The sequence below is a fragment of the Bombina bombina genome, chromosome 5, assembly GCF_027579735.1.
Source record: "Bombina bombina isolate aBomBom1 chromosome 5, aBomBom1.pri, whole genome shotgun sequence".
NCBI classification, from domain to species: domain Eukaryota; kingdom Metazoa; phylum Chordata; class Amphibia; order Anura; family Bombinatoridae; genus Bombina; species Bombina bombina.
The window spans coordinates 1,102,121,574-1,102,136,228 of NC_069503.1; positions in this window are offsets into that span (position 1 = coordinate 1,102,121,574).

The window sequence follows — 14,655 nt, forward strand, 5'->3', positions numbered from 1 at the left end:
GAGGCTGAGGGAATCAGGTGCATGAATGATTAATCAGGCAGGCAAGTTGAATGCAAATACTGCCCAAAACCAGCATGAGTGTCAGAATCAGGGAAGGCAGTCTTAAAGGGATAGTGACATTAGGCTGAGATATGTTACAGATCCCCCTCCTTAAAGGCGACCTCCGGACGCCCAACGCAATCCAAAAGGAGAGAGAACAAAAATGATATGGAGATCCGGTAGTAGGTGTATGGAGGTAATGAGTACAATCGAAAATCAAGACAGGAGGCTTGGAGATCTCTTGAAAAAGTTGAATGATGAAGCAAAGGCCATGGAATTCAGGTGTCAAAAGATCTTGACAATGATGAAAGCAAAACTTGAAGTCATCTTTCTTGTAGTCATCGTAAGAATGCATGAACGTAATATACAATGAGCTTCCTACCACAGAGTCATCCTGAGGGTTGATAGGCGGATGTTCTTCATGATAAATGACCATGTACACAGCCAATGAAAAGGCAGCCAGTCCTAGACATATGAATAGGCTTTCCTCAGCTTCAGAAATAGAGATGCAGCATTCTGGATTGATAACCAGATTATCCTCCTTTGGATCAGAGATTTGAGTATCCTCATAATTAACCTCTTGGCTGAGGATTAGCTATACTCCAAAAGAAAAAGCTATAGCCACTTCTAACCCAATAGCAGGGCTTTCTTCAAAGTAGGAGATAAGAGTGCAGAGTGCAAGATTTGTCCAGTTCTTGCCATCTTTTGATTCAATATGAAATGTCTCCTTACTGAATTCAGAATCAAGAGTGTCCTCACTTGGAACAGGTATATGAATGCCGACACCAGGGCAAGGTTCAGGAGTACCCACATCAGGGCAAGGTACAGGAATATTCTCAATAGGATCAAGTGAAGGAATGCCCTCACCAGGGCAAGGTTCAGGAATACCCACATCTGGGCAAGGTTCAGGAATATCCTCAGTAGGATCAGGTGAAGGAATGCCCATGTCAGGGCAAGTTACAGGAATATCCTCAATAGGATCAAGTGAAGGAATGCCCTCACCAGGGCAAGGTTCAGGAATACCCACATCTGGGCAAGGTTCAGGAATATCCTCAGTAGGATCGGGTGAAGGAATGCCCATGCCAGGGAAAGGTTCAACTATAGAAAAAGAAAAAGAACCCACTTTAGAGCCAGGAACCATACTCGCTTCTGAGCAGAGGGCATGGCTATCTTCGGGATCAAGTATTATTACACCCATTTCTGGGCTAAACAAAGGAATACCCATACCAGGGTGAAAAACAGGAGAGTCCACATTGATGCTAGGTTTAGTAGTATCATCATGGAAAACAGGGACAGGAATGGCCTCTGGGAAATCTTCTTGAAGAACTTTTGTACAAGTTTCAGGGGCAAGAACGTCCACTTGCGAACTAGGTTCAATGTTGTCCTCACAGGATTCAGTATCAGGAATTCCTGTACAGGAAACTGATGTAGTAGAAAATGTAGATTGATGCAAAGTATCTCCCAAGGAAAACAATTTCTTAGATGCAGTAACAGAAGAATTTTGAGAAGGGGAAGTGTACTGACATATACCACTCTCAGGTAGATGCGGAGGAAATGTGACACAAGATTCTGATTGAGAAGTTGTCTGGGGTTTACAAGGCATACTTATTTGAGTTTAAATATATCAGAGCTAAATTTTCCAGGGACTATCTCTGGTAAACTGAAAGGGTGTATATCTGGAACAAAATTATCTTTTGCTTCTAGCACAGGTTTTATAGACATTGAGGCAGCATGAGAGGGATGTAAGAAATCAGTAGTTGGAAACAGTGTTTGTAGTTGTAGAGTCTGAGAAAAGATACCATTAGATGCTTTAAAAACAGACTGATGGCGACTAGAGACAACATCCAGCTTGGTGTTGACAGTATCAGGAGGCGAGAGAGGATCTGGAACAACAGAAACTGAAACAGGAGATTCAGGCTGAGTTTCCTCTTTACACTTCTGATTTTCTGTAGGCAGAAATATTTTCTTTTTCTTCTTTTTATTTTTTGTGAGCTTAGATAACTGATATTTCTTCCCAATATGAGGTTTCTTAGGGTGGTGCCACTGTGGCCTGTAGTACCTTATATCAGGTTGAGAACAGAAATCCTCTTCATCACTGGATGCATAATTCTGATGTAATAAATCAACATAGTAGTTGAGGGAACCTTTCTCCAAACTGCAGTCTGTAAACCGGATGTCTTTTCTTCCGGCTCTGAATCTGTCCAATCTAACAAATCCATGGGAATATTAGAAATAGGAAGATCAGTATTTCCATGAGAGGTTTCATGATGGGAGCTGTCTGTATCATCCATATTGTAAATATAACCACCAAGGGTATCATTATAGCCAATAGGTTGAGGTTTTATCGGAGATTGTGGCGAATTAAAGTTGCGCTTATACCAGTCTAATGCCAGTTCAGCTGGATCTGTGAAGTCATCCTCCTCGTTGACATATTCAGACTCAGAGTCAGTATCATCAGGATAGGAATCACAAACAGGAGGAGTAGATGAAATTCTAGAAAAGTGGTTCTGTCTCTTTAAATCTTTAAAGATCTGAATTTTTTCTGCTTTATCTATGGATACATCCTCTTCATTTTCATAGTCATATTCAGGATCAGTTTCACCAAAATAGTAACCACGAACATGAGTAGATGAAATTCTAGATAAGTGGTTCTGTCTCTTTAAAGCTTTAAAGATCTTCTTTTTTTCTGCTGGATTGATGGATACATTCTCTTCATTTTCATAGTCAGATTCAGAATCAGTTTCACCAAAATGGTAATCACAAACATGAGGAACAGATGAAATTCTAGAAAAATGGTTCTGTCTCTTTAAATCTTTAAAGATCTGATTTTTTTTCTGCTGAATCTATGGATACATCCTCTTCATTTTCATAGTCAGATTCAGGATCAGTTTCACTAAAATGGTAGCCACAAACATGAGTAGAGTTTACTGTAGAATGGGAGTGCTGTGTCTTTAAATTTTTATAAGTATAAAAATCTTCTGTTTTTCCTTTAGGGATAGCTTGAGTCTGAGATAGCTTGTAATTTTTTATTTTCTATAGAGGGCCGGTGCATCCACTACCACTGCGAAATGCTTTTTTAGGCATTAACTTTCTGTAATATTCCGGTGTACATGCGCTCAGGACACAGACCCTCAGGGCAGTGGTAGGGATTTGAAGACACCGACCCCTGACCCGGGGAAGAGTATCCTGGACGTGGATAGATGATATTCTGTGATTCATATTTGCTAGAAGTTATTGTAGAATTCATGGAGAGTGCAACATTTGTATACAATATATTCTGGCTTTCACTGTTACTTATAGTTAGTTAATAGGAGTAGCTGCAGGATTCAATGAGAGAAAAATATAGCAATGTGGAATATTCAGGCTTCAGAGTAAACTGGTAGAAGATTGTCGCTTAGATGCAAACTAAGGTTTGTTGTAGGTTCACAGTACATAATATTATATAGAGCTGTATGTCAGTAATAAGCAGAGCAGCACAGGTGATAGTCAAGTTGCAAGTTTAAGGCATCAATTACTGTTTGTGCATATATTGGAGAATCACATGAAAGCTTTTAACTGAACACATAGATGCAGAGTTTTGAATATGTTAACATATTTGTAGAAGGATATTTCAGCTATGACAACTTGTAGCAGAGAATAGTTATAAAGTTCTGAGTTAGATTCTGTTGTAATAATTAAAGAGTGATGATAACCAAAAGTATACTTGATTTATAATAAAGTTCAGAGTTTGTTAAGTAGCAGTGTCCAGGTAACAAAATTGAATTATTTGGATACTTGCGATTTGATGATTTTAAGCAGAGGAAATAGGGAAAGCTGAAGCTTGAATAAGTTGGTAGAATTCATGCAGGATCAGCCACAGACCTCAGTTGTTTTCAGGAACACAACTTCAAAGTTAATGCAAAGCACATTAGACCTGAGAAGGCTTAAAAAGAGGTTGAGGGAATCAGGTGCATGAATAATTAATCAGGCAGGCAAGCTGAATGCAAATACTGCCCAAAACCAGCATGAGTGTCAGAATCAGGGAAGGCAGTCTTAAATGGATAGTGACATTAGGCTGAGATATGTTACAGCTGCTCCCTGGCTCAGCAGGGCATCAAATGAAAGATAAACAGTGCACTCTAAAAATAAATCACTAAAGAAAAGGTTTAGGCGTGCAAACTATTACCACTTCTTATGGCCAATCACCTCTGCACTCTGTCCACCCCCAGACCCCCGGCCGCCCTCCTCTCCTACCTCTTCAGTGTGCACTTAGTGTATGGTTACCATATCGGTCTGGTGGGCATCATTCGTGGCTCCTTCACTTAAGAGACAGTGTCAGACAGTCATGCGGTCAGGTGCCAGGCATCCCCTCACGATTTCCTGGTTCCCATTTAGAGAGACAGCACAGCAGTGAGTGACTCCACTGCTCCACACGTCACTGAGCATTGAGCACAGATAGGCAGGCAGGTTTAGGCTAGCAGCGCAACTTTGCAAGCCCCACGGCACGTCCACAACATTCATAGTGAAATTGGGCAGTGGAGGAGCAAAGTAAAACCAAGCAAAAACAGCTGGGAAAACTATTTGTGGAAATTGCGGCGCGGGCTCAAGGGGCAAAAAAATTAAGTGTGTCTACAACTTCCCCAGTCCCACTAATGTTCACAACTGCTGGTCCCTCTAATAAAAAATATCTAGGCATCTTCTACATTGTATTTATTTGAATTTCAATAAAATTTCAACAACAAAAAAAAAAATTTTTTTTTTTTTTTTTGCTGGTGGTGTCACCCCCTGGAGGGTGTCACTCGTGTGCAGTCCGCACCCCCACCCACCCCCCTAGTGACGCCACTGATAAGCCCAGAGCAAGCCACAAAGAAATGTAAGTACCATGTGTTCCACATAGTGCGTGGTGATCACACAGCAGGACCACTGACAGGCTTGTATTTAAAGGACCAGTCAATACAGTAGATTTGCATAATCAACAAATGCATGATAAGAAGACAATGCAATAGCACTTAGTCTGAACTTCAAATGAGTAGCAGATTTTTTTTTAATAAATTGCAAGGTTATGTTTATTTCCACTCCCCCTGTATCATGTGACAGCCATCAGCCAATCACAAATGCATATACGTATATGCTGTGAATTCTTAAAATTGCATGCTGTATCTGAATCATGAAGTTTAATTTTGACTTGAGTGTCCCTTTAATGTATTGTAGGAAGTGTTACTGCCCATTACTAGATGATCTTATTATCCCTATAACCGGCAGCAGTGTTTAATAAAGCGTTTCTGTTCTCTTTCCAGGGGGGGGACTTAGTTCCACCTGAAAAAATAGTGAAGGAATTCTGTTGCCATGCGTTCCCGCTGGACTTGTCCCCTGACGCTCATACATCGGGTTAGGGACCGGAGACCCGATGTAAAGTGAAAACCGCCTTAAAGAACAACGTGGTTTTAGCTTTCTTTTCACTTGCCAGTGTGTTTAAAAACTTGAAAACATGTTTGAACTAACATATATCAGGTGAGCAATAGTTCTAAGTTTAGTTTAACACTAGCACAGCACAATATTAATTTAGTATTCAATAAAACTGTACCTGTAAAATACTGACAATTATTGTAGTAAAATTTGCCAGACTACTACACTGATACACAAATTGCACTGTAATGCTGGAACTGTGCATAACAAAGTGGTGCCAGTCGCCTTTCTCACAATCTCACGATGAGTACAGCGCTGTTTCAAAATCCTTGGAGGTTGAACTTCAGCTCCACAAAGCGCTGTATTAGCGAAGCCCTGTAAAGTGAAGCGCTGTAAAGTGAGGTATACCTGTATATAAAATATTGTTTTATGTTGCTTCCAAACTACAAAACAAGCTTTCCTATAGTTCCATGGGCCTATACAAGCTCTTTCATATGAAGTTCTGAATTCTATATTAGAGTGCAGTATGCATTTATACACATGAATTAGTGGTTTTCATTATTTGTATTACTTTTAGTACACATGACAATATACATAGGGTTTGAACCATTTGGCTGCTTATCATAGCAAAACACTTGTGCACTCATGCTGCAGATCTTTTTGAATCTAGACGCAAATGTGCCACTTAACACTCACAGGCATGGAGAGAAATTACACACTATTTGGGCATTATATTGTAATATATGTGTCTCTCTTTAACATTCAGGACTAGATTACAAGTGGCACGCTGACAATTGCACACAATCGATAAAGGGTTTATCGCAGGTTAGTGCGCACGTCGGAAGTAGAGTGCATATTGCAAGTTGAAAGTAAAAGCGTTTGCATGCAAGCAATTTAATTTAATGCTTGTCGGGTTAGCGCGACTTTGGAGCTCTGGTTAACTGTTACGGTCGAATAAAAAGTTGTACAAAATACATAAAAATTACATAAAAAAGTAAAATGTATAAGGACTCAAAGATATGAGGTCTCAGGTGTTAGAAAAAAAGGCAGGCAAAAGGCTTTAAAATAGAGGTACATTCATATACATGTCTAAATATTTATATGTATGTGTATACTTTATGTGTATATGTTTATATGTGTGTACATATGTATTTATGTATTTACAGACATAAATGCACATATAAACACATAAATACATTTATAGACATATATATAAACGCATTGGAGCCCTTTGCAATCAAGTAGCTGAAAACATGAAAAATCATGTTTATGCCATTTTCGTATTTAATAGTGTTTAACTGTGTTTGTATTGTAAATATTTCACATTCCAATGTTCTTCACATATAGGAATATGTTCTAAGTATTTTTAAATAGATATTCCTATATATATTCCTATATATATATATACACAGTAAATATATATATATATATATAATCATCTATATATAGGTGTATATATATATATATATATATATATATATATACCGTATATATATATATATATATATATATACCGTATATATATATATATATATATATATATATATATATATATATATATTACCAAAAACATCAGATATAATTAGAATTATGTCTTTGTGAATGAATAGAACATATTATTCTATGCAAAGAACATTGGAATGTGAAATCTTAAAATTTTGTGTCAGGTTTTTTTTTAGCTTTTCTTACTTCATTGAAGTCTATGGGGGAATATGATAACGCGATTCGTGATATTCTATTCAACAGTGCAAAAATTGCATATTTATATAAACAAAATCATGAAATGTTTGTACTAGAAAGTCCCTAAAGGTCAAAAAGGTCAATTAAAAGTAAATGAGGAAGAGAGATTCTCAGTTTTTTTTAACTGCCACCTTTTTTATTGCATAGATATTGTGGCATCTGGTCCTGTAGATGAATGTACCAGCATATTCACATCTGATATTGTAGCTTGAGACTGGTGTTTTCCATTCCCGGCTCCTTCTATATCTAAAGTTTCTAGGGACATTGAGGGAAACAGAACTCTTTTACTTGGAACTATATACACAGTAAGAAGGTTGTAACTATACATTACTGTTCTGAATCCAACTTCCTGGGTCATTCAGCTACTGGGGACTGGTGTCTGCTTGTGGATATTGTATCACCTATGTGCTTAAAACGGGCCATTATTTTATGGATTACATCATTGTATGCTTTTTCTTCCTCCACCATCTAATATAAGGGCTAGAAATGAATCTTGTCTTGAATGATAGCACCTAGGCCTGATGTACCTATCACATTTGACTACTACTCATTTTAAAGGTAAATTCTGTTGCATCTTAGACCTTTGATTTCTTAACTGAAGATTAATACAGACCTTTTTATTTATTTTTTTAGGTCTGGCCATGACTTTTATGTATATAATATAAAGTATGAATGAGTCCTTCTTGGCCCTTAAAGTAATAGGCTTATAGCAAGGCTGCATCTGGAGTAGTTATTCCACTGTCTGTTCCAATGATCCCAACCAGTTATTTTAACATTTATTGTGTGTCTAGCAGGCAGTATACAGACCTAAATTCAATCAAGGATGTGGGGGTGCGTATTCAAATGGGTGCTCGCACAGTAAAATAATTTAATTTAATTGTATAAATTTGTCAGTCCCATTTCCCACAAACTGCTTTTATAGTATGTTGAAAACTCCTTCTGTGTGCAGTGTCAGAGGGTTAACCCCCAAATCCCCTGATCTGTGCAATATGAAAGTTCACTTTTCCATTTATAAACCACTGGTACAGAGTATTCAATTAGTTAAGTGACTCACCACCTCCTTACTTCTTGGGTGCCGTCCTTTCTTGCTCCCCAGGATGCTGGTTAACCAGTAGTGTGGTGCCGCCGTCAAATCTTCATTCTCTGCCCCTTGTTGGTGGTTAGAAAACTTCTCTCAGGAGTTACAATGTCTTCGCAGTGTGGTGTTGTACTCATGCAGTAAAAAGGGTTTATTAAGTGCTGATTCACTTAATGTGCTCACTGTGGCCTCAGCTGCGAATTATCCAATGAAAAAATGTTGTCAGGAGCACCAAAAAGTAAATTGAAAAGACTTGCTTTATTATTTTTGTGAATAAAACAAAACAAAAAGGGTTAACTAACCCCCAGGGTAAGAGTGATAAATAACCTTAGAAACACAGAAAACAAAAAGGCTGACCGGTTTTGGGGTCTGCCTTAATCCTAGCCTGCTTAAAAATTGTGTGTGAGATTCAAGTTTAAAAACACACCTCTGTGATTCAATTGGTTAGGGTGTACACACCCATGTCTTGTTTCACCAATGATAACTTTCTATGGGCATTGTAGATTAGAGTAAACACCTGTGTTCCCTAGACAAGAGAGATAGCTACAGCCTGGCCAGAGCCAGAGAGGCAGGGTGAATCTTTGTGAGTTGTAGCAGCTGTAAGGTAATATCAAATTTCAAGAAACTTGGTTCCTCACTTCTTTTATTCAACTCTTCCTGTAGTTCCTTAATTTTTGTGCCAAGCTCCTCAATGGCTTTTAGCTTGAATTCACAAATCAACTTCATTAGTTTAAAAGAACATTGTGTTAAATGGTCATTCCACTTCTCTATAAAGGATTTGTCATCTGTGATAAAGGTTGGAAACTTATTCAATCTCAAACCTCTAGGTACCAGGCCTAGTTCCAAATACTTGTTTAATGTATTTACATCCCACTTTAGTTGGTCCTCTTTCAAAAGGAGAAATTCCACCTCCTCAAATAGATTGATCAGGCTGTAGTTAGTTTTGTTAAGTGAAATTTTTTTTATTGCAGTCCCAGGCTGCTGTTTCTCTCTCTTCAGCTGTGCGTAGGGAAAACAATACAGGTGTACTGGACATTACACTCTCACCCTGCATACCCTTTACTGCGATATTGAGTACAATATAAATCCTGTGCAAAAGAACACCCTGAGCTCGGCCACAGCTCTAGCCAGTGCTAAATTCAATCAAGGATGTGGGGGTGCATATTCAAATGGGTGCTCGCACAGTAAAATAATTTAATTTAATTGTATAAATTTGTCAGTCCCTTTTCCCACAAACTGCTGTTATAGTATGTTGAAAACTCCTTCTGTGTGCAGTGTCAGAGGGTTAACCCCCAAATCCCCTGATCTGTGCAATATGAAAGTTCACTTTTCCATTTATAAACCACTGGTACAGAGTATTCAATTAGTTAAGTGACTCACCACCTCCTTACTTCTTGGGTGCCGTCCTTTCTTGCTCCCCAGGATGCTGGTTAACCAGTAGTGTGGTGCCGCCGTCAAATCTTCATTCTCTGCCACTTGTTAGTGGTTAGAAAACTTCTCTCAGGAGTTACAATGTCTTCGCAGTGTGGTGTTGTACTCATGCAGTAAAAAGGGTTTATTAAGTGCTGATTCACTTAATGTGCTCACTGTGGCCTCAGCTGCGAATTATCCAATGAAAAAATGTTGTCAGGAGCACCAAAAAGTAAATTGAAAAGACTTGCTTTATTATTTTTGTGAATAAAACAAAACAAAAAGGGTTAACTAACCCCCAGGGTAAGAGTGATAAATAACCTTAGAAACACAGAAAACAAAAAGGCTTACCGGTTTCAGCGTCTGCCTTAATCCTAGCCTGCTTAAAAATTATGTGTGAGATTCAAGTTTAAAAACCCACCTCTGTGATTCAATTGGTTAGGGTGTACACACCCATGTCTTGTTTCACCAATGATAACTTTCTATGGGCATTGTAGATTAGAGTAACCACCTGTGTTCCCTAGACAACTGGAAAGCTAACGTGTATACTTCTGATTGCACAGTGAAAAACTATAGGCACTAAACGCTCTGCTGTGTAAAAAATAAAATAAAAAAACCTTTACACCAAATTCTGTATTATAATGTGCATTTTTATGTTACTAAATATCGCTGTGTCTGTTCTCTGCTTGTATCAATTTCTGCACAATTGCTGCCTCTCTAGTTTTAAGTAAACAGCATTTTTTTTATTTCTTTATAGAGCAGGCAGGTGTGGCAACAAGTGAATAAGCACTCGTAATATAAGCTAGAATAAATAGCAATGCGTCTCAGTAAAACATATACACATGACAGGAATACCTGACACCCCCCCCCTCCTCCCCCTTCACATCACACAGCACATATCCCAATGATCCGTGAGAGCAACAAATTCTCCATTGGTCGAGAGGGAGGAGGGAGTGGTCTAGGTTCTGCTGTCAGGCATGTAAACAAGCCTTTATGAGACAGTTTGGCAGTGTCCCTGAGGAATAAAAAAACAAACAAAAAAAAAAAAACACTCCAAATAGAGATAGCTACAGCCTGGCCAGAGCCAGAGAGGCAGAATGAAACTTTGTGAGTTGTAGCAGCTGTAGACACGGCACCATTTAGCCCCATTAATTGATCATTTTCTGATCACTCGCAACCAGGATCCTGTTCACTAAAAACTAGAGAGGCAGTAATTATGATGAAATTGATACAAGCAGAGAACAGACACAGCGATCTTTAGCGCAAATTTTTTTTTTAAAAAAATGCTGTTTACTTAAAAAACTAGAGAGGCAGCAATTGTGAAGAAATTGATACAAGCAGAGAACAGACACAGCGATCTTTAGTAACATAAAAATGCACATTATAATACAGAATTTGGTGTAAAGGTCTTTTTATTTTATTTTTTACACAGCAGAGCGTTTAGTGCCTATAGTTTTTCACTGTGCAATCAGAAGTATACACGTTAGCTTTCTAGTTGTCTAGGGAACACAGGTGTTTAATCTAATCTACAATGACCATAGAAAGTTATCATTGGTGAAACAAGACATGGGTGTGTACACCCTAACCAATTGAATCACAGAGGTGGGTTTTTAAACTTGAATCTCACACACAATTTTTAAGCAGGCTAGGATTAAGGCTTACGCCGAAACCGGTCAGCATTTTTGATTTCTGTGTTTCTAAGGTTATTTATCACTCTTACCCTGGGGGTTAGTTAACCCTTTTTGTTTTGTTTTATTCACAAAAATAATAAAGCAAGTCTTTTCAATTTACTTTTTGGTGCTCCTGACAACATTTTTTCATTGAGTATACAGACCTATCTATACTATAATCGCGTAATGTGTCCGTCGCCAGTTGCGCACGCATCCTCAAAGTAATGTTGGCAGCGTGAGGCAGCCAAAAAATGTTGACTGAGTGCGCAGCCAAAAGATTCCACCTGGATGCAACAAAGCTGCATCCTGGTGGATTACTAAAAAAATAGCAAGGTGGTGAAAGAATCCCACCCTGACATTTTCGGAATCCACCTGGATGCAACGTAGGGAAACCCGGAGCTTTAAAAAAAAAAAACATGCAACCACCCGCACAAAAAAACTGAAAAACACGAGAAATAAAAATAAAAACATGTAACCATGTGCACGAAGTATAACAACAAAAGCCTAACCACCAGCAAGAAGTATTAACAAACACCTAAACCGTCAACCCCCACATCGCAAAACAATAAAGTAATTAACACCTAATCCGCAAATAACATAATTAAAATATTAACCCCTTAACCGCCAACCACCCACATTGCAATAAACCTAATTAACCTATTAACCCCTAAACTGCAAAAAACCCACATTGCAAAAAACAATTTAACCTATTAACTCTTAAACTGCCAACCCCCCACATCACAATAACCCTAATTAACCTATTAAACCCTAAGCCGCCAAGCCCCCACATCGCAATAATCCTAATTAACTTATTAACCCCTAAACCGCCAAACCCCCACATCGCAATAACGCTAATTAATATATTAACCCTTATACTGCCAACCCCCCTACAACGCAAGTAACTAATTTAATTACTAAGCCCCCTAACCTAACATCCCCTATATTAACCCCAATTACTACTAAATTACAATTCAAAATAAAAAATCTAACATTAAATTACAAAAAATAAAAAAGTCTAACATTACAGAAAAAAATAAACAAAATTATCAAAAATAAAAAAAATTATACCTAATTCCTATGAAAATAAAAAGCCCCCCCAAAATAAAAACACCCCCTCATCTAAACTACCTGCCTTTTAAGGGGCATTGCCCTATGCTCTTTTTCTCTTAAAACTACTAAGTCCCCCCTGAGAGTAAACCCCCTCCTACCTAATCCCCTAAAATAAAAAACCTAACACTAAAAAAAATAAACTACCTATTGCCCCTAAAGGAGCGTTTGTATGGGCATTGCCCTTAAAAGGGCATTCAGCTCTTTTACTGCCCTTAAAAGGGCAATCAGCTCTTTTTCAAGCCCAAAAAAACCCATATCTAAAAAAAAACACCCCAAAAATGAAAATAAAAAAGCCTAAACCTTAGCCCCAAATAGGTACTTACTGTTCCTGGATTCAGACGGAGAAGGTCTTCTTTCAGACGGATCCATCATCTTCTATCTTCATCTGGAGTGAAGGCGGCGTGGAGCGGAGGTGCGTAGCTGTGTTCCAGATGCCTGGATCCTCAGCGACGATCCTCAATGGCAGTGGTCCTCGGCAGTGTGGAGGCTTCTCTTCATGGGATCGTCTGTTGCACACTGAAGATTGAATGCAAGGTACCCCATATTTATTGGGGTACCTTGCATTCCTATTGGCTAAAATTTTTAAATCAGCCAATAGGATGAGAGTTACTGAAATCTTATTTGTTGATTTAAACAGCCAAAAGGATTTCAGTAGCTCTAATCCTATTGGCTGAATTCAAAATTTAAATAGGAATCCAAGGTACCCCAAATTGATTGTGATACCTTGCATTCAGTCTTCAGTCTACGGTGGACATTGGAAGAAGTGGAGCCTCCATGCCACCGAGGAACGCCGCTGCAGACCGCCACCATTGAGGACCACTGCTAAGGATCCAGGCATCGGGATCATAGCTCTGCACCTCTGCTCCATGCCACCTTCACTCCAGATGAAGATAGAAAATGATGGATCCGTCTGGAAGAAGACCTTCTCCGTCGGACTTCAGGAACAGTGAGTACCTATTTGGGACTTAGGTTTATGCTTTTTTATTTTAATATTTAGGGTGGGTTTTTTTAGATTAGGGTTTATTTAGGCTTGAAAAAAAGCTGATTGCCCATTTAAGAGCAGTAAAAGAGTTAAAGAGCTGAATGCCATTTTAAGGGTAATGCCCATACAAATGGGTAGTTTATTTTTTTTAATGTTAGGGTTTTTTTTATTTTGGAGGGTTAGGTAGGTGTTTAACTTAGGGCAATACCCTACAAAAAGCCCTTTTAAGGGCTATTGGTTGTTTATGGGGGTGGGTATTTTGGGGGGAATTTTTATTTTTATAAGGGTATTAGTTTAGGTTTAAAAAGTGTATTTTGGATAGCTTTGTTTATTTTTTCTGTAATTTTACTTTTTTATTTTGTGTAACTTAATCTTGGGGGTTTGTATTTTTTAAAACATAGACTGCCCTCTGGGCAGGCGTATCAACTAGTTTTACAAATAAAGGGAATTACAAATAGAATACCCACTACATCTCCAGTACGATTGGATCCTACCAAGATAAACAAAGCTAAAGCTAACTTCACAAATATCATGTTACATAAAAACATAGAACTTTAAGCTTGGTTTCACACATTTTAGTTATAAAAGGAAATGTCAGGTACCAGAGTCCAAATTCCAAATACGGGGGGGTAGGTGTAAATATTGTTCAGCACCAGTATTAGCTTTGCTTGCTGCTGGGCTTCACACCAAAGCTCCAGAAATAATGTCAGTTCAAAAATGCAGCAGCACCAATATAATTAATTCAAAATGTATTCAAGTGCAACAAAAATAATTTCAACTTTTCAGACGCTATTGTCCTTAATCATGCATACATTAATACAAACACAGCTCACTTAAATACCCTTTACATAGCTCCACCTATTGTGACATCATAGTTTAACTCCATTGTATCTGAACATTTCTTAGCATTTAAAGTAACAGTACATATTTATTAAAACATAGTCAAATACCAGTCCTTGTTCATTCCATAAAGGGGCCCTAGTTTCCAATTTGTAAATCCAAAAGGATTCCATTTGTTTGAGTTTTTTTCCCTATCCCCTCCAAATCTATCTATAGGAATGTACTCAATAACCTGGATTCTCAACTGACTTACTGAGTGACCTGCATCCTTAAAAAGGCATGCTACTGGGAACTTATCATATAAATTCCTAATATTAGATTTATTTTCTGTGATTCTATCCCGGACCCTTCTTGTTGTTTCCCCTACATATAACATAGCACATGGACATTTAAGTATATCA